Source organism: Phyllopteryx taeniolatus, chromosome 10 (assembly GCF_024500385.1).
Source record: "Phyllopteryx taeniolatus isolate TA_2022b chromosome 10, UOR_Ptae_1.2, whole genome shotgun sequence".
Classification (NCBI taxonomy): Eukaryota; Metazoa; Chordata; class Actinopteri; order Syngnathiformes; family Syngnathidae; genus Phyllopteryx; species Phyllopteryx taeniolatus.
Window position 1 is genome coordinate 20895631 of NC_084511.1, and position 22162 is coordinate 20917792.

Consider the following 22162-nt stretch of genomic DNA (forward strand, 5'->3'; position numbering starts at 1 on the left):
TCTTGACTTGAAACCATGGCGATAGTCCTGTTTGAGTCAGACATTTTTCAACAATTTCCACTTTTCTGTCTCTCTCTCACGCTCTCTCTCTCTCACACACACACACATCACATCAAAGTCTAAACTTCTTCATCTTTAAATCAATTTAGTTCAAATTGATTCCCCTGTAGTGTAAGCAAGTCTAAAAACTGAAAAATTGTGCTTGCTAAACAGAGTGTTTTAAAAACGGGCTGTACAGTGAAACCCCGATTTCCGAACGCCTCATTCATCAAACTACTCCATTTACGAACTACAGAACGCAGTGTGCGAACGTTTCATTCATCCATTGATGATGATCCATGTGCTGGGCAGTGTGCCCATCGAGAGGTGGTTGTAGCTTTATATTGTGTTGTACATGTGCAAACATTGACTAAAACAGGGACTTTTTTCAAGGCTGGAACCAATTTTTCATGTTTACATTTACATTACTTCCAATGGTAATATGTTCAATTTGCAAACTTTTCAATTTACAACAAACCCCGTTCAACAACCAATTAAGGGTGTAAATCGAGGTCTCACTGTACTTCACCTGCTGCATTAATACTATACTTCACCTTCAGTGATCATGGTGTGTGTGTGTGTGTGTGTGTGTGTGTTTGTGCATGTATGTATGTATGTATATCTTTATGAAGAGGAGAGAGAGGCTGACTTTCATTTTGTTCCCCTTTTCCGTGTTTGTGCTTGTGTGGGTCTGTCGTACACTCACAAAATGAATCGACTATGTAGGTGGTGAGCTGCTAGAATTATTTTGGTATTGCCAATGTGTTCACGTATGATCACAGGCATACCTGTACGTTACAACCCTTTGTTTCAAATTTTGTGCGTGTACATGTGTGTGTTAGGGCCAGGGCTGTGGAGTTGTGGTGTGTGTGTACTTGCCCTTTGTGTCTGTGTGTGCGCGTGTGTACGCGTGCGTGCGGTGTGCACAAAGCAATTATGTGATCAGAGCAGAGCCAAGCGGACATTTATGTGGGCGACTGCTACATGCAGCCAAGGATAGGCTGTGAGATCTTCTCTTGCTTGCTGCTTCTGCGTCTCTAACTGGACACCATGTGGAGAGGAAGTACAATTTCCTTGTGTCAGTTTCTCTGCTCTGCCTTGATGGAGCAACTGTTGCAGCTAAAAGGGGACACGCCATGACAAGAAATAGGAACAGTGGAGGTGGTGGTGACGAGGAGTAGAAACATTTATAAGATGATAACGCTGCACAATCAATGATCAAAATATCCAACACACTTGTTTGTACTTATTGTTTGTTAGGAGTATATGCTTTATTTGACATCTGCAAACAAACCCACTCCCCCTGCAATGGGACACTGAAGGTAAGCTACTGTATGTGTTGTCAAGAATGTGTTGCTCAAGGACACTTCAGCACTGATGATGCTTGTGGAAGGGTTTTTTTTTTCCCTTTGTGATGTCTTTTCCATTTTATGGCAAGACAGCAAGCCTTTATTATGAGTTTTAATTGTTTCATTGTGTCCAGCTGTATCAACTATACTCCATCATCTCTTCATCTTTCACAAATATTTCCATACTTGTCCTGGTCAAGGCCACACCTTTACAGTTTCATCACTCGAGACAAAAGCAATAGATTATCTGAGAAGTTAAAGAGAGATGAGATAAGACTCTTATCTTGATCCCAGCAAGGACAGGAGGGAGAAATAAGTTCAACCACTCACTAGAATGACACTGCGAACATCCACCAAGACTTAAAAATTCTAAACACGTCCATCTGACATGTATCAGTGGGTACAACCCACAGCAGAATTTTCCATCACCCCCCAGCATCATCGGGCTGTCAGTCCAGTACACACCTGTGTCAAAAATGAATAGGTTCTTTCTTGGCCAATGCTCCACCTCTCTAAAAAGTTTTACTTAGAATTACTTGTATCCACAGATGTACCAAATTGTAAAATTACATACAGTATACTTTAATGAAATATTGTCCATACAAATACACAAAAATTCACAACACAATATTGGTTTGGCTTAACAGGTATTATTAAGTTCTCATTTTTCTCTTCTTTTTTGTATTAAAAGCTGTGAGACCTTACCCTTTCTACCTCATCACATGTATTTGGTGACCATGGTCCATTTCATTTGTGTAGAAAATAAAAAAAATAAAAAATAATGTTTAAAATTGGGCGGCACGGTGGACGACTGGTGAGAGCGTCTGCCTCACAGTTCTGAGGACCGGGGTTCAATCCCCGGCCCCACCTGTGTGGAGTTTGCATGTTCTCCCCGTGCTTGCGTGGGTTTTCTCTGGGCACTCCGGTTTCCTCCCACATCCCCAAAACATGCATGGTAGGTTAATTGACAACTCTAAATTGCCCGTAGGTGTGAATGTGAGTGCGGATAGTTGTTTGTTTGTATGTGCCCTGCGATTGGCTGGCAACCAGTTCAGGGTGTACCCCGCCTCCTGCCTGATGGTGGCAGGGATAGGCTCCAGCACGCCCGCGACCCTAGTGAGAAGAAGCGGCTCAGAAAATGGATGGATAGATGTTTAAAATTGCAATGGACTGAAAGTCCCAAGGGTTACACTAACGACGATAGAATGTATGTCATATCATAGGAGCTCTCCCCACACGCAACTGTGCAAGTGTGTGTTGCTCACCCGCCAATCGCCACACACTGCACATTTGTTGCCTCTCTAAGACAAAGGTGACAGGCTGTTTGCGTGAAGCGGGTCTTCTTCAGCTCACTACAGAACTAAAAGAAAAGGCTTGCTTACTAACCAGCTGTTTTGCAGGGTGATCTGCAACGCGTATTTAACAAAGAAGCAACTCCTATTCACAAGATAAAGCAACTCTTATTCCCAGGATGTATGATGATTTTTAACATTTTTGTCAGGATATACAAGAACATGTTTGCTGTTCCAAGTAGCACATGGGTGGTTTAATGGAGTGTTGACTACAGAGAGCTATCAACATATTTTTTTCTTCAGTTTTAAGTAATACTGCGCAACATGTCAACTATAATCCAATTTATTTTTGTAGCAACTTTATGACTTTAGAATATGATACTTAATCCAATCAAAACCTCTGGTCTCTTTGCTCCAAGAATGTGCAGCCCTTCTCAATGCCACTTTGTTCTTCTCACTTTCTGTCACCATCTCTCTTTTTGGCTTGTCTCCATGTCTATGTTGAGTTCCAAGGTCATATTAAAGATTCATCCCTTCTCTTGTACTGCATTCAAATATTGATAAAAGCTGACACGGCGTTGTCTCCGTACACCAAGGGGTTCTGCTACACACACACAGACACACACACACACCAGATTTTCAATTCTGCTCAAAGACACAAAAAATATGTAAAACAATAAAACTAAAAAAATAATCAAACAGAAATCCCTAAACACGTAATTGATAATCTGGTGCCTTCAAATGACAGATGTTTTTATTTCGTTTTATTTTATTTTAACAATGAATTCATTTAGACAACTGTTACAGACTACATTATGTAGCCCTTGTGACACACCCACTTACTAGTAGAGGGATATTAGGGGACTGACAGTATTAATTAAAATGTTAAGATGTGGTCTTTTGTGGTGTTTGCTTGGAGGCAAGAATGTGGAGAACCTAATTGCAGGGAGACAAGACAGGAGTGCAGGAATCTCAAAAAGAATTTAATTACAAAAAACAAAAAAAGGCAACCAAGAATTATGGAGGCAAAAAGCCAAATTAATAAAGTCCAAAATCTAAACACAAGATAACAAAGAAACGGGGAACCAATAACTAACCACTAAAAAAAACATGACAAGACTTAGGAGACATGACGTGGCGATAGATGACAATCAACAATGCACAAACCAGAACTCAACAAAACCAGGGAACTAAATACAAGCAAACTAACGAGACAACGGGGAACACCTGGACAAGACACGAATGGCTGAAGGGAGCTGATTGGTTGACACAAGATAGAGGGCTGACGAGAGCAAGTGGAAACGAAAACCTAACAAGCGTGACAAGACTAACAAGGGTCACAAGAAAATAAGACAACATGAAACACAACTAAATATAATCACCTTGGCTGGGTGAAGCTCTACTATTTTCAAGCCACTGCCGAACAACGCTACCTGAAACGCGTTGTCAAAACCAAAAGGCCAACAGAGGTAGCGAATAGTGGAAGCGGCTCTATTTTGTATTTTGACTAAAGCATGTCAAGACAATTTAGCGAGATACCTGGGGACTGTTTTAAATTGTGAAAATGTTTAATACAACTCCTTCAAAAGTGGCAACTGAGGGTCCATGGTAAAAAAAAAATATAGATATGCCCTTTGACGCTTTTGTACTTTTGTTTTCAATGTAGATAAATGTCACTAATTACTCATTGGAGAAGTGTGCATGGAATTCAAACCTTTAGTGGGTATTCTGTTCATGGTACCTATATATAATGCATAATGATAAAGTACGGTAAGTACATGACATTACCACACGTCTATGTGTGTGAGATGAGACAGTTTTACTTTGGACAAGAAGTCCAAGGCAACGTGGAAAAAAACCCAAAGAACCCTTGTCAGCTCACGCGTACACTCAGAGTTTCCAGAAAGATCCACAAATACTGTATGTTCCTGTGGTGTCATGTTTAGAGGATGTCAAAGTGTTGTGGAAGTTACAGTCCTAGGTACAGTAACATATTAAAAATAAATGGAAGTTCAATTGAAAAAGTTTCATAATAAAGCAAATAATAAATATATTATAAACCAGAAGTCTGCTGGAATACCAAGACTGAGAAGACTGACCTGTGATAGGTGATGCCAAAGAGCATACAGACTGCTGGAAAATACTAAAAAGAGTAGTGGTAGAAGAAGAAAATAGACAAAGCTTGGCTTGCTGTAAGCTTATCAAGTAACTGCATTGTGGTCGCTAACTATTGTCCTCGTCATTTTAATCAGAGCCAGCTCTACCCAATGTGGCATCCTGGGTGAGATTTAATATGGAGCCCCCCTCCATCAGTGATTTACTGTAAAAACGCTTACAGAAGAAATTGAATGGCATTGTTTTTACCATTTTCTTTGATTTATCAGTGTCACCCAATTTCAAATAGGACACCACATTTTATATGATTTAATTATTGTAATTTAAATTGTAAAAGTGAAAAACCTAATCAGATACATGTTGTCTATTGTGGTCAGCTGAAGCAGACCAGCCCTGCACACGGGCTCAATCCCACATCTATAAATCACCACTGATTAAGAGTTCTCTTTAGACATTTTTAGATTAAGAGTTCTCTTTAGACACCGGGGAGTGAGTGACTTTCGCACTGCTCAGCTAGCTGGCATCCGTTACATATGGATGCAATATACGATTTATGTTTTTCTGATATACGGGAATGCCAGAGTATGATGATGATGATAATAATAATAATATGGTATTTGGTATATTATTATTATTCTATTTACTTTAACACTGATGTAAAGGTACAAACAACCAACATGCTTTAGACAATTTGAACGACAACAAAAAGGGAATAGCCTTTCTGATTGACTATTAAAAGCATAGATTAGGTCAGTGTTGACACCTTCTGAGTAGGTTAAATCTCTACACGTGATCCATAACAGTTAAGATTCCTACATGCCACCCAGCTACAGAAATATAAAAACTGATTAGCCTACCATGTTCAGGCTAATTGCTCAGAAGCAGGTTATCTACGTAACTGTACAATGACTGATTCAGTACAACTGACGTTTCATTTCATTACTGTATTTTATTTGGTGTGGTATTATTTGGTGCTGTATTACCATTAATATTAATTGGACAATGATTTACATTTGAATGATGCTATCGTTTCTATTTTAATAGTTAATGTAGATATATTAAAAGTGATCATCTTTCTGACTTACTGTCATTTACAATTGCTGGCCTGACCGTTTAATCGTAAAATCACATTTAATGCACCTCAACCCAAAGGCTAATCGCTCAGTATAATCTTTCAGAGACAGTGAGCCTTTGCTGACTTTGATGGCAAGGGAGAGAACTTGCTACAATGTGTCGCTATGTGTGTACTGTACCCGGTTTAAGGCTAAATTGTTGAGACAGACAAGACAAAGGCACACGAGGAATGTTTGGAACATATTGGGTAAGAAGAAAAAGTTATGGCTGTCACAGGTAGGAATGAAATATGAAGCTAATAATGAGAAAACATTTCTGGGAAGAGATAAACCAAAATTATTGAGAAGAATAGTGATATAGGGGACTGTGTGTGCATATTTACGTTTATTTGCGCCAATGAGGGAAAGTTCTAATTAGATGTTACAAAATTGACTAACATGGACTACTAAAAGGAAGGAGCCTTTTATTTCTATTCACCAGCCACTCCATTAAGTACACATGCGTTTATAACCCTTATGTAGCGACAGGCAACCAGTGACAACTCCAATATAATAAGCATACAGCCACTGTTTAGAAGAAAGGTAGAAGATATGACGTGTTGGAGTGGCTGAAAAGAGAAAGAGAATACAACACGAACACATGTTGTAGTCCTTTCTGTCAGACAGTGTGTAATTAAGTTCTGCACTATGTCACTATTGCTCTGTACAACTGGTAATTTAACTTAGTGTAAGCCAGGAGAGCAGACACTGAAGGAGAGGGGAAACAAAGCTGGAGGTGGCAAAGTACAAGAACGGGAGCAGCAAAGAAATTAGCAGAAGCTGTTGGAGATTGTGTGTTCAAAGATAAAAAGGAGAAAAACTGTGACAGGGCAGACCATTCAATTCAAATGTAGTCATCATTTCTCCCGGCATCATCATGCTGTGCAATCTGAGAATCTCGAATTAAATCATTAGACAACAAATGAACAAAGTAGGGACACAAAAGTGCAACATATTTGAAAGGTCAAGGCAATCATCAAAAGCAAGTGTACTTGCAGTGTTAACTGAAGAGCTTGATGTTAATGATGGTATCTCCAGGTTTGGAATATGTTCTATATGCAGGCATGAGAAAGCTGTCTGAGCTGCCATCGTCAAGCACAGTAGAGCTTTGTGAGACTGAACTTTGCATTTTGCTGCCAAACATGACAAAACTAGGATAGCGCTCCTGTATGTCATGAGAAAGAGGAAGTCAAGCTAACACTGTTCCAGGTCACCAATATACTGCCGTGGGTGCTCTGCCCTCCTTTTTCATGGGTCAGCAATCATTTCTTTTATATGTCTGAGTAACAACTTTCCTGAAAATACTTGAAATTATATTTTTTTTATATAATAGCTACAGTACATTGTCACAAATCATTATGCAAAAATGTAATTATTTGCCTTCAAGGGTCAACTGTTTTGATCACTAAAAATGTATTTTAAAATGTTAAAATCAATGCAAAAAAAAAAGCTACAAAGAGAGAAAAAAAAATGGACAGAAGATAGTAGAGAAAAAAGATATTGATTCAAGGCAAGAGGTTGAGGTTAAATAAGAGCGAATCTCAGAGAGAGTTGGAGATAGGGAAGAGTAAATGGCTTTTCAATTTGCAAAGCTCTTGGGACAGGAGTTAGAGAGAGAAATTATGGGGTGTAGCTTCAAAAGAGTGAGTTTGAAGTGACACTGATGAACCCACTGCTAAGTCTTTGACCTTGTGTGTGTGCGAGAGAGAGAGGGAGAGAGAGCGACTGAGCAAACACATAAGAGGGTGGTAAGCATGTTGCAGACATTTGCCACAGGGAGCCTGAATGGCCCAATGCACAAGTGGGACTGTGTATGTGTGTTGTGGGCGGAAATAAATGCTCAGGTATTTGACTGAAGGGCAATTAAAGGATAGTGTTTGTCTATCTGTTAATGGGATAGTTAGTGTGAAGCTAAGTTGCTGTGTATTGAAAATGTGGGACCAGATGTGTGTCCATTCATTGACTTGTTATAGGCACTAGAGTTAAACTGAATGAAACACCCCCTGTATTAAAATCATTACAGAAATGTGCTTGGTGGTGATGGTGCCACTAGTTCTCTTTTCCATAGTAGTTGCCTAGTAACTGATGGAGTTACAAAATTAGCCAGTCGCCATTATTATTTCCATCCATCCATTTTCAACACCGCTTATCCTGGTTAGGGTCGCGGGACGCTGGAGCCTAAGGCGACTACGCCCTGAACTGGTCGCCAGTCAGTCACAGGGTACATATAGACACGGACAACCATTCGCACTCACATTCACACTGTCACTGAGTGGGAACTGAACCCACTCTGCCTGCACCAAAGTCAGGCGAGTGTACCACTACACTATCAGTGACTCCATTATTATTTAACTCCACTTATATTTATGTTCCCAGTAGTCACAAAACCTTTGACATAAAATAGGAAAACTTCTGGTGAAGTTCCAGGAAAAAAAATAAATAAAATAAATAAATAAAAAGAAATTTTGGTGAATTCAGAAACAGAATCATCTTTATTGGTCAAGTACTGTACGTTAAAAAACATCCAAGGAATTTGTATCCGGTAGTTGGAGCTACTCTAGTACGACAGCAAACAAGTCACTATGACAAAATTTATATTTAGGGACAGGTAAAACACATGAACACAGCGCCATTGAGCAATGTAAATGTACCAGCAAGGGTGGACTGGGACAAAAAAAAAAAGAAATCAACCCTGGCTTGGACCTGCCCCTCATAATTAGTTATGAGTTACAGTTATTCTACATGACTGTGAAACAAGTTGTGCCGTGAGCCACACTGCGTGTCAACCGGACGGTGCAAGAAAGGGGTGGGGCCGCGTTCGTCCTATATCCTGATTGGTTCAATTCACTCTCTATACTAAAGATGGACCAATGCTGCCCCTCTACATTTCTTGAAGAGGTTGGGCCAATTTCATACGATCTTCTAATTGGATCAATCCACTCTCTATATTAAATATGGACCAATGACCCGCCCCCCACTAAATTGTGGGCCGGTCTCTTGGAGAAAAGGAAAGTGGGGAAAAAAAAAAACAGTGTCACAATCGCCCCCAAAGCACTGCCGGGCATGTGCCCGGTGTGCCCGATGGCCAGTCCTCCCCTGGGTACCAGTAGTGTGCTAAAGCTGATACAATGACAATTATGCAGATGTTGCAGCAAGCATTTTAAAGTGACTAGTAGTGCGATATTTCTGATACAACGACAGTTGTGCAAATGTTGCACAGAGTCCTCAAGCATGCAAGTGGCCAGTAGTGATTAACAACAGTTATGCAAATAACACAGAGTGACAAAGCTACAACGAGCACGTTAATAATGTCACAACAGACGTGCAAAAATCGATAAAGAAATTACAAAAATTGTCCACGTAACTATGGAATTAGAAGTCAACTGTTTAAGAAGTTAATTCAAACAGGGAAGAAACTGTTGGAATGTCTGTTGGTTGTGCATTGTGGGAATTGTGATAATCTCTCTTGACTGACTGTTGTAACATGGTCCGTGTGTTGTGATATTATATTTATGACTCCCCCCCTGAATGTACCTGTATGTACAGGTAATGCTATTTCTTTTATGCTACTGATGCTTTATGGAGTTGAGACATTTAATCAGCATGATGACTCATGATTTATGCTCAGTGAGATGCATATATTCTGCCTACACACACACACACACACACACGCACACAAATTATTCTATTAATCTCTTATTGGTCACATGAATGTAAATGAGAAATACCTTTTCCATTTTGAGTCAAATGGAGCAAAAGTGTAGTTTGTTGATAACTTTAATAATTATCTGGATCATCAAGCTGACTATAATCAGGCGTGTATCAGTTGACTGTATTGAGATGCGCATCATGTTTTGGCCTCAGTGATGGAAATGCATATCCTTAGTGTCTGGTGTAATGTTTCACTCGGAATTTCCTGTCTCTGCCCTTCCACTCTTTATCCCCCCACTTTTCCACCTCCTTCATTTACAATTGAACTTGACAGAAAATCATTAACTGTATAATGAAAAGCAGCAGACCAGTAATCTATACCATCACTGTCTATTACAGATCTTTAGCCTTAAACCCTGAATATATATATTCTGATAAAGTGTTGGGGCACTGATGCAAACAGCTCACTGTTGTTGTTTTCATGCAAGACAAAGCATCAAATGTACACAGGATTATCTATTCAGCATCCTATTTAATGACTATGAATTATTTTTAACTTTATAGTTTAAAGAGGTCCCCCTAAGACAATTTAAAATGAAACCTGAAACCTTGTGATGGGAACAGTCACACCAACAAAAGGCTGACATATTGTTATCTTATCTGCTCCTATGCTCCTGGGATACCATCTGAGAGTCGCTTCATAAAGTGGTTGAAACTGAAACAGTCTATGTTAGGGATTTAGTCAGGCTTATGCTTACCCATTTCTGTCACCATTAGGGTGAAGGTTAGTTTGCTTAGAACGCATTAACGCCAAGCCACCCACAAATAATGTTTGCATTATTGTTGTTTTAGTTCCTTGAACATTTGTGTAGGAGCACCAGCAAGCCCATTAAATGTAGGTGGATAGGAATCTTTATTATTTGCATTACAACATATCATATGGCATTTGTTGTTTTATATTTCCCTACACTGTCAGTAAATAATACAAAAATAATCTTGATTAGAAAACAGAGGCAGAACATGGCCATGAATTAATCCCGCTGACATTAGTTGCCACACCTCTTATGTTACTTCTGGACTCTCTAAAAGTGTTGGTTTGACTTTGGGTGGCCAATGTAAGATTTAAAATGGAAAATAAAAATAGGTTGTCACCTATAAATTATATTAATATCATGTAACTAGTGCGCATGGTCACATGACCAGGCATCTTTACTTCCTGCCTGAATCTCCGGAGGGTGAGGAGTATCTGCCTTAAACTTTTACAAACTTAGGTAAAATAGCTTAATGTACAGAAATAACTAAAATTTTTTCAACACGCATCTTTGAAAGCTATTTTGCTGTCAAACTCTCAAATAGTCGACGGCCAGCAAGCTCCAGCTGCACCTGCAGCTATGCACCTACACGCAACAAGCAGCACACCCGTCACACATTACTAGTTTTTGTTTTATAATTTTGACAAGCTAAAATTGAAATCACACTTCAAATTTGATTAATTGCCAAGCTTGAACATTAAACGTGGAAACTTTTTTGTCTGAATTGCAAGCCGTTATTAAGCATGTGTGTCACCATTTAATAGATTGCACATGGAAATTGATGTCTCCTCTTTGTAGGCAATCAATCAATATTAACTTTCCATCTGTGTATTTCAAATATACACACATAAACATACATAATATACGTTATATATTTATTTAAAGAATATATATTCTGTATATAGGCCTTTATCAGCGACGTCACGGTGGATTGGTTGTCACCTTGTCTGGAGACGTCTCCCTGACGACTTCCTGGTGAGAGCGCGAGCAATATTTTAGTTTCCCGAGTCCAGGAGTGGGCTGAGTAGCCTCGGCAGTCTCTGCAATGTCTTCGCCAGTGAGATTGGTGTCGTACTGCTCTAATTGTGTGCTGTTTATTCGAGATGACCGGCACAGCACACCACACACAAAACGATGTCTGTCGTAGTCCCAAGAATGAATGAGAGGCAGCATGGTGCCACGGGGGCATTCCAGACTGCAGACTGAAAAATATACACCTAAGTAAAAATATTAAACAGATTTAACATTTAATACAATTGTTAGCCCAGACCATTTTCTGAGCAGATCAGGGAGAAAAAAATCATTAACACCACCCACACCACAGGATAATAGTTCAGAATCATCTTTCATTTGAGAATTGGGCATTTGCTGACGTTGAATGTAAGGAAGGGAAAATACTGAAATTTCGACTGTTTGTCTGTATGTTCCCTGCTTTAAAGTACTTAAGTAAATGTTGCATATGTAAATGTTCATCAAAACTCATTGTATTAATAAACAGAAGCGCTACAATGCACATCCAAGGCAGTAGTTGTTGCTTCAGGCATCTGATTGGCCAGAAAATGCATTTTAATTTGAAAAGATTCTTTTTAAACACTTTTGTGTGGGGACATTTACTCCAACAAATGGAAAATAAATGATTTTAAAGAATTTGTTCAAACATTCAGACCTTGCATCTCTTCAATAGGTTGACAACAACCTAGTTTTTCAATTGGTAAATATGCATCCCATAAAATTCGATAGTATTGATGAAATATGTAATTTGTTGTGTAACCTTACTGATTCAAATCAGTTGAATTTCTGCCCATTTGCAGTTTATATGAAATTGTGTGTGTGTGTGTGTGTGTGTGTGTGTGTATTCAGCTTTCTCTGGCCTATCATCGTCTTGTAAATCGGGCCTTCCAGCACCCCCACCAGCACCAGCCAGTTATTGGTCTTCTGTTATGAATACACACATCCTTCATCAAGGTTTCTGGAGCTCTTTGAACCACTTCTTCCTTGCCAGGGGAAGGAGTACACAAAATACGCGCACACACACAAAAACACACACACACGTATACATTTACACATTCACATTGGCAAAAAAGACAGGTGGCCTGCTAAAGTGTGTGACATTTTAAGTTCTGGTATTCACCTATATTGGGCAATATAGGGCACTTAAAGCTAATGCAAGACCAAACTAGGCTTCTGTCTTAATATTATCTCCATAAACTACATACAAAACTCACACAACAATTCAATTAGTTTTAAGTTCCAAACATCTTAACTTTAGAAAACGTGTGAATGTAGACTGATGTTCAAAGCTTTAACATTCCGCTTACATCTCATGTTATGTGCTGTGTTTTTCCTTGGCTATTTCTCTTCTTATGAATCACAATGGAAAACAAGCAAACCCAGAATTAGTATGCTGCAAACTTAATGCCTCACTAATTCAATACATGAATTTTATTTAGGGGGTAAATCATTATTTGTCACCTAAAGTTGAGCATTTGTTTGCTCCACCACAGCAGTATTGGCTAAAACAACTGTACTGAGAGTCATAAATCTTATGGAAGAGAAAGAAAATTCAGATCATTGAAAGTATTCCTAGTTTTTTTTCCTATCCATTTTACTTTAAAAACTTATAAATCATCTTAGCCACTGATTCCGAGCTGCTTGGCAGATGAGCGCGAGAAACACATACAGATCATCGGGAAAAGACTGATTGACTGGAAAGAATTATGACGTTCAATCCACCCAAGTACCAAATTCAATCCAAGACAATTATATATTTGCTGCCAAACCATATACTCCAATCTAATTAGCATCACATATCCTTTCAGAAATGTTATTGTTTTTCCTCTCTTTGTGTTTACTTGACATAAACTGATTATTTACTTTCAGGATGAATGATAAACTAGAGAGGAAACAAAATATTTCTCCGTCCCCCATGGCCCACTTGGTCTCTTATCTGCGTGTGTAATGAGGTTTTCTCTAATTACATTTTAATGGACTGGGAACTACTTTTAAACAGCCTCCTCTTACCCCTTCCGAGCTTCTCTGCGCTCATATTTCAACTTGCATTTAAAACATGAGGTGCAGACAAACTGAAAGTCTTGATTGAGGAGTATCAATTTTGATCAGGACAGGAGCAAGTGTGCCCGCACCTGCTCAGTTCCTCTCACAGGTCCAACTCCAGGGTAAATGAGCAGCATGGTGGCCTAGCGAGCACATCTAACTCAAAGGTATGTGGTTTGGGGTTCAAACCTCAGCCTCCCGGTGTGGCGTTTGCTTCTTCTCCACTCGATTGTGTAGGTTTTTCTCTGGGTACTCCAGCTTCCTTACACGTTCCAAAAACAGACATATATTAGGTAAGAATAGAAATGAAGTGTGAATGGTGGTTTGTCTACAGTATAGGTGCTGTCAAATAGTCTAAACTGTAGCCTGCTTCTCACTAAAAGTCAGCTGGGATAGGCTCACCTGAGAGCCTTTTTTGGACAAGCTCTCTAGAAAATGGATGGATGGATATTAATAACTATAAACTGCATCTTCTTCAGAAATTTCGTAGCAATCTTGTCAGCTGCTGTTGCCATGGCAAAACGTCAACGATAGAAGGAAATCAAGGAGTGAAATGTTGCTTAATACATCGCATCATGTCATAGTTATCCCCGTACACCATACAAATATGACCCACTCGCGGCTGTGAGCAGCATCAGAGGTGACATCAGCGTAATTTTGATTTCATGCTTCAAAAGTGTTCAGTCTTCCATGGCCATGAATCAAGATAGCACATGTGACGTAATGGCTGCATCATTGCACGTGTGATTTTCCAGAAATGCTATGACGTAATTTCCACATCACATGATCTTTTCTTAGATCTTTTTGAGAGAAAAAGTCCAAAATTTGTAAACTGTAAATGTTTGGGCTGCAAAAATTATATCTCACCTCTCCCAGATTAGAGGCACCAATGCGACCCAGGTGACCGAAGTGATTTGATGTCATTGCATGGTGATATTCTTTCAGGCCGAATTCATACTGCAGGAATAAATTCATACTGCAATTCATAATACAACCAAATTCATACTGCAATTCATACCATACATTCATACGAATCCCGTTTTACTGCTCCTTATTTTCTGACTGTTGTCTAGTTCCAAGTATCTTTGAAATTACTCAACCGGCAAAACTTTGCGTCGGCTGCACCATGTAGAATATATTCAACTTTAGAGATATCCACATGCTCTCAGATGAGATCACACAAAGTGCATTTTACTTGCCAACCTAAAAATCCATTGTCTAGTCTCCCCCTGAGCTTTTTATCTGGCTGTTGAATAAAAAATTCAGTACCCAACTCTTCTAGACTGCGCATATCATAAAAGGTAGTGAACACATTGCAGATACAACAGTGTGTTGTCAGCTTTTAAGACGTCCACAGAATGGAGGTGGTTTTGATTATCTTAATTAGATACTTCAGGGAAAATAATAGTCTGAAACGCTCCACAGCTGGTGTCGATTTAGTGAGTGGGAGTGCAAAAAAGGAAGAAGGTAGTAAAGGGGAGAGGGTGGAGGATTATTACTATAATAAACTTGTAGAGTTGTAGAGACATTGGTAGAGGGATAGTGAGGGAGACATTTAGGTAAATTATTAATTAGGAGAGAGTTATTAAGGGCTAAACAGTCAGCTAGTTGGTTCAAACATATTTTACTTTATGAATAGTGTACAATACTTTTCGAAATTTCTTATCTATTGTAAAGCAACAGGTTCAGATTAAGTGTGCTCATATGGTATAACAAGTCTTTCTTCAGATTCCACTCATTTCTGTGTAGTTAATTCAATTATGCACTTAGTTCACCCTAGATATCTGGCTCCTGAAACATCTCATAATGAGGTTTTGTGGACAATTACTTCCCCTGACGTTTGTTTTGATAACCTTTCAACCATGCTTTTAGTGGACAAATAGATCAAAATGGCTCCTCTGACAATGAGCATTATCTAGTTTTAGATAATCCATGTTCGGATTAATGGTTGCCAATTCATGTGGTGGGCCGGGTCAAAGAGACCTGATAAAGATGGCAGAGTATGCGTGTGTATTGGACTGGCCCAGTTCTGGTTTTGTGTGTGTGTGTGTTAGGAAAGAGTGTGTCAAGGTTACTCTCTGGGGGTTAATAACTAGTGACCCACAGAAGAGAGTAGATTGGGGGGTTTAAACTACACACTCACATAGACATTTTTATTAATACACAAAGTCTCACTTCATTCCCTCATTCTAAATGACTCCTAAAGTAGCCTAAAACAGTTGCGACCCCACCAAATTGATTTTGTTCCCAGAAAAGATTAGCGCATAACTTCGGGGACAGAGTGTACATGTGATAACCTAATCACAGAAGTGCCATTTGAAAAATATCCTTTGACCTTCAGGTTTTCGCCTTACTTTCTATAATTTCGAGATTCAGTCTGATTTATTTAGGTATTTTGCTCCAAACTGGGAACATATTATCCTAGTTAGTTCAGCTCCCAACAAATCTCTGGACAGCGTAAGTATAAACGGGTGTCAGACTCATTTTCCATCGAGAGCCGCGGCATGGTTCTGGTTTTCCTCAGAGGTCCGTTATGACTATGAAAATCATAGAACTGTATAATCACTTCATCATATTATTACATATACGCAATTGCGCCTACAATGAATTTTTATCATATGTATTTTTAGCAATGGGCAGCACAGTGGCCGAGTAGTTGGCACATTCGCCTCACAGGTGTGAGGTTGGTTGTTAGAATCCCGTGTGGCGTTTACATGATCTCCTAGTGCTTGTGTGGGATTTCTACGGGTACTCTGACTTCCTCTGACATTCTTTAAAAAAAAAAAAAAAGGTTCCTTAGTTGAATTGAACTCTAAATTGTCCGTAGCTATGAATGTGCGTGCTTGTTTGTCTATATGTGGCCTGCGAATGGCTGGTAAACATTTGAAGGTGTATGCCGCCTCTCACCCAAAGTCAGCTAATATATGCTCCAGCACACCTGTGACCCTAGTGAGGATAAGTAGTATAGAAGACTGATGAATATATTTACCAACTAATTGATTTAAAAGTCAGAAGTAATGGAAAATGGTCAGAAGCAAATATTTAAGTATAAAACAATTGTTCAATTTATGTTAAGAAAGTGAAAAATGAATGTTTGTAATTTTTTGTAACTTGGGACAGATTTTCTGCCAAAAGGAAAATAATATAAATTGAGCAAGAAATATGAAGTAGACACACCTTTTTCACTTTAGTGGGCCTCAAAAAACTATTATTTGACAGGCCCAGATCTGGTGCCCAGATCGGGAATTTGACATCTGTGGTAAAGTACTAGGGTACAATGACATGTCTTTGCTTTTATGGCCTTGACACGCTTGCTTTTTCAAAATGTACCAGTAATCTCTGTATCGTTTGTTACCATACGAGGCCTTTCACCCTTGTTGGGACACTGACAAAGCTTATCCAGGGACTCGTCTTTGCCCTATCTTGTCGGGAGGGTTCCACTCTCTTGCATTCCACCTTTGCAGCTGTTTTTCCTCCAGCCTCTCTTTCCCCTTTCCCATGTTGGTTCCAGGTGAGAGCCCGGTGTGTGCAGATTTTCAGAGAGTGTGTGCAATTCAGCTGCAATTCCTGAGAATTTGTCAGAAGATAGTATTTTCGCCAGAGTGGTTCATTGCTGATTCTGTTAGGGCATCATGTTTAGGGGCAGTATTTTGTGTAACTTCTGTCATGTGTTTTGCTGTGTTTTGCAGTAATAGAGAAGAACTCGTATGACATAAGAGTTGAAGATATACTGTAGCTCTTAATTGGTTTTGATGACCATCTATCCATCCTTTTTCTGTAGCACTTATCCTACGGTTCTCTGCATTCCCAACTCTAGAAAGAACATATTGGGCAGAACTGAATTACTAATTGCGAGGTGTTGAAAAGAAGGTTCCCTGTAGTACCTGGTATAAGTCCTTTTCATCGAGTTATGTATTGTTGTAAAACACAGCACGTGTATACTTTTAGATACAGCCGGCTGGTTCGCGCACTCGCGCCAAACCGGGAAATGTACTTCCATCAGTGTGTGAAAGCTTATTTTATGAAGCCATCCTCCACGAAATGGGCCAGACAACAGCACAATTCTGGTTCAGAAATTAGAACGAATTTCTCCTAAAATAAATTGAAGCCATTTATACCTGACTTCCTCTGAGTTTGGTAGGTGACGCAAAGTTAAAACTTTGCACAAGATGCAGCAGCGTTGCCACTCAGCAATTTTTCCCGAGATGAGTGGGCAGGTACTGGAATATTAATTCACAAATCTACGTCACACCGTCAGCGATTTCAAATACTGACATCTGCAAGCGGTTTTGGTGTTCAAATGTTATTGCTTGCAATCAACAAACCACATATATATTGAGCTTAAACCAGGTCACACTCATTTTGATCTTTGTTATGCAAAAAAAAAAAAAAAAAGATGAAAAAAATGAACTTTTTTTTTTTTTTTTTTTAAATATGTGATGTATCATGTTCTTGAATGTTGAAACCAGTCTGGACAGGAAGTGACACTGACCTCCAAACAAATAAATAGGTGGAAAAACAGGTCGTTGATTTAACTATAAATGGAAATCAGATGTAAGATTTAAAGAGAGTTGTAAAGACATATAGCAGACTATTTGTAGCTCTGTTTGAGTGGGCATGTGTTTAGACAGGGCAAGGTTGTGCACCATTAGAAGTGTATAATAGATACACAGAAGATAAACAGTGCAATTAGGTACATGCCGTAGTACAAGCGTTTTCTTCGACAGCTTCATAATCAATTTAATACTGAACATAGCTGCAGGTTATAACGCTAAAACACTGACCTCTGCTATTGTTTGTGCATTTAAAAGAAGGCACTGCTGTGAGTACAAGTATATGCTTTGTAGGTTTTGCCCCACAGTCTAATTGCATTTTGGAGGAGCTCTCATAATGATATGTGTGCAGTCTTGTATTTAACAGCAAAAAGCAATAAAATATTCCTGTTACAACAAAATGTTAATCTACCAACTTTAGAATCTAACAATGAAAACCCCTATGACTATAATGTAGCCTCTATTTTCTCTTCTCCTTCCTCGTTCCGCTTTTAAAATGCTGAAAAACATAGCTATATCTTATTACTAACCTTTAGTAAATACATTTCCTTTAATTGGGCTTTAATTGCTTTTTAGGTGTTGTTTGCGTCAGACAGCAAAATCTTCTCATAACCCCTGTGTAATTGAAAGGGTCATGACTGTTTACTGCAGTTTAGGAGAGAACATGCAGGATTTAATGGCTTTCTGTGACCTGGCCTCAGGTACCTTCATACTATAAACAAAGAACAAGTCTGTGATTGAGTGTGTGTATATCACCAGAAAAAGGTCACACTGAATACATTCCATGTTTTATTAAGAATAAATAAATAAATAAATAAATATTTATTGTAAGATCATTCTGATTTGTAAAAAGTCTGTTTCATTTTAAAGTCAATATAAAGACATTTAGTCTGTTACAGTAGTTTAATTGCCTTCTCAATGGGTAATTATCAACCAAGACATTAAGTAGTCATGGTGTTGACTGAATGAAATACTGGTGCACTGAAAATGCAGGATTTTTGAATTCATCAAATCTTTTTAGTCAAAAATTTATTCATTGGTTATAGGACAAACTTAAACACTGCTACCATACCATCTGATGAAAATATCCTATTGCTTATTGATCAACAGCTTTTGAGATAGTCAATTAATATGATTAATCAGGTTGTCACACTGATGAACAGCATGCATATGTAGCTCTGAGGAGATTTGTTAAGCTTCAGCTACGAGAGATGGGGGCGGGGGGACTCGAGTCAAGTCATTTGACTCGAGTCAACTCAATTTGCCAGTTTTATGACTTGCGACTTGCTTTCCAAATACTTCAGAAGACTTTGACTTGAACTACGTCTTGACAAGTTGTCTCATTTTAGACTTGGAAATCTGCATTGTAATTGAGACAAAAATAAAAATGCTCTGATTGTGAACGTTTTAGTACAGCTAAATAACACAACTAGGGGTGGCACACTTTATGATAACTGTCTGAACCATTTGTTTTGGTTCATAGGCATGCAAAAGTCTCTTCTTTGTCTCTCTCTCTCTCATGCACTCTAGGGCAGAAAGTAGCACCTAAAATATAATGCCAACCACTGACTGCAGAAGTGAAGTGGAGTTGCTCGAGTTGTGGAGATAAAAAAAAAAAAAAAAGTTGCAGAGATGTTTGCGGCCATGACAAAAGAGCTAGACCCTAGCCTAGTGCGTTATAGGTCTGCGCTATCGGATCACTTTGCATTACAATCGCAGAGATGAAAATACCATTGACAAAAGTGCGTTCCATTATTACTCAGTACAGTACAAATTGTGAGTGGCTACGTGTGAATATAATTTTCATACTACTCAACGTTTATTGAATTGAATTGAATCCTAACCACCATTAAAATGTCATCTGTTGCATCGGCTCTGATAAAGCTGTCTGCACTGTTTTTAAAATTGAGACCACAGCATATGAAACCTAACCATTAATGTAATGACAAATGTCAATTGTTCAGAGTCAGTGCTTCTAAATAAATTAACAAACCAGACTGAGTGATTTAATTAAAGTAGAGGAAAAGGGAGGAATGCAGATTTTGTTCACATTATTGTTTTTTAAAGAATGGCAACGCTTTTATGTCATGTATTATCCCTTAATTATGAATCTCTTTCATTCTTTAGCCCCACCAACAGAAAACAATCTTGGCTTTTGGTTAATAGTGTTCTCTTAAGAACCATAGGAGTTACAAGGGTGTCACCAAAAAGTACACGGCATAGTTTATACAGCAATAAAGTTGAATTAAATTGATTTTGAAATACAACTTTAAAACAATTCAGTGCAATAAATTAAATCTTTCATAATCTCAGTTGTTGTTCATTTAACTTTTATAAAATGTGAATAAGTTTTTGTTATGATTTATGTGGAAAAAAAAATGTGAAAAAACTTTTTATTATCACTCCAATAAATGTTGCGACTGGAGCAAGATTATTGACTTGACTAGTAACTTGCTTAAACCAAGTAATGACTTGAGTCAACTTTCTTGAAATTTAGTGGCAACTCGACTTGACTTGCTTGATCCATCCAACCATCCATTTTCTGAGCCGCTTATCCTCACAAGGGTCACGGGAGTGTTGGAGCCTATCCTAGCTATCTTTGGGCAGGAGGCGGGGTACACCCTGAACTGGTAGCCTGCCAATCGCAGGGCACATGTGAAAAAACAACCAGTCGTACTCACATTCACACCTACGGGCAGAGTAGAGTCTTCAATTAACCTACCATGCATGTTTTTGGGAAGTGGGAGGAAACCGGAGTGCCCGGAGAAAACCCACGTAGGTATGGGGAGAACATGCAAACTGTAGTCAGTTTGGCCACTGACATACTACAACTTCCAATTTCTTCCTAAGAAGCACTATTAATACACTTGAACACCTTAGCCCAGTTTGGCTGAAAAGGAAGAACCCTGTACAGGGTAAAGCTTTAATGGATTTAATCTTTTTATACATTGTATGGTTTCACTTCACCAGTAACAAAAGTAATCATGCGGTAGTTGCTTGTTGCTATTAAATGAAATGTCATACAAAAGAGGTTTGGGCATTGAGACAACATACACAATTCTAAGAAAGTCCTGGAATATCAAATAAAGGCAATCAGCTTGTGTGACAGAACTGCCACTCAGGAACATGAAGCCATTAAAATAGCAATTGTGTCCTGTATCACCAAGTCAAATGTACCAACACAACAACATAGGAACATTTGAATGAACCTGAAATTGTATGAGGCTCCACACTTAGACAAAGTGGCTAACATCTGCTAACCATTAACACTGGCACAGTGGAGCTCAAACCACACACAGAGGGTGAATCTGTTTTTTCCTTCGTAGACTCTCTCGCACTAAAGCATTGTGTGATTTTGAAAATCATCCTCTGGTGGTGGCAAATAAGACTTTGTTGTCACATACAAGTCCAAGGCTTTTGTTAGAGAGAGACACAGAGGAAGGGAGCCAGAAAAATATATAGCTGAGAGAAAATGTCCACCTTGGTAAAATAACAAATGCTTGCAGAGGCAGAAAGATGGATCTTAAGACAAGAGGGAGAGAATGGAGAAAAGTGAAAAACATTTGAGGCGGAATGGAGGTAGTGATTGATAAAGAAAGGGAAAGAACCTGGATAGTAACTATTCAATTGGTGCTGAATTGCACACAAATGTTCAACCACCTATATATTCTTTGCAAAACCTCAGGGTTGTGGTTGTGGTGCGCTGCTGACCTATAAATCTTAAGCAGAGAAAGAAAAAAGCATTATTGTGACATTTGCCCCTCACTCAAGTGTCGGAGTGTCTTTGTTATATTGCAGCCATTTGATAAAATCATTTAAGTTCATTTTTTTCCACACTAATGTACGCACAGCACCCCATATTGACAAACAAAATTTTTGCAGACTTATTAAAAAAAAAAACTGAAATATCACACAGCCATAAGTATTCAGACCCTTTGCACAGTATTTAGTAGAAGCACCCTTCTGAGCTAATACAGCTATGAGTCTGTGGGAATGAAGCAACCAATTTTTCACACCTGGATTTGGGGATCATCTGTCATTCCTCCTTGCAGATCCTCACCAGTTCTGTCAGTTTGGATGGTGAACGTTGGTGGGCAGCCATTTTCAGGTCTTTCCAGAGATGCTCAAATGGGTTTAAGTCACGGCTCTGGCTGGGCCATTCAAAAACAGTCACGGAGTTGTTCT

At 38.9% G+C, this 22162-nt stretch overlaps 1 protein-coding gene across 4 annotated transcripts in view; it reads left to right on the forward strand.

Moving 5' to 3' along the window:
* il1rapl2 (interleukin 1 receptor accessory protein-like 2) overlaps positions 1 to 22162 on the forward strand; it is a 287003-nt gene that overhangs the window by 52975 nt on the left and 211866 nt on the right. The gene's annotated exons all lie outside the window — the stretch shown is intronic.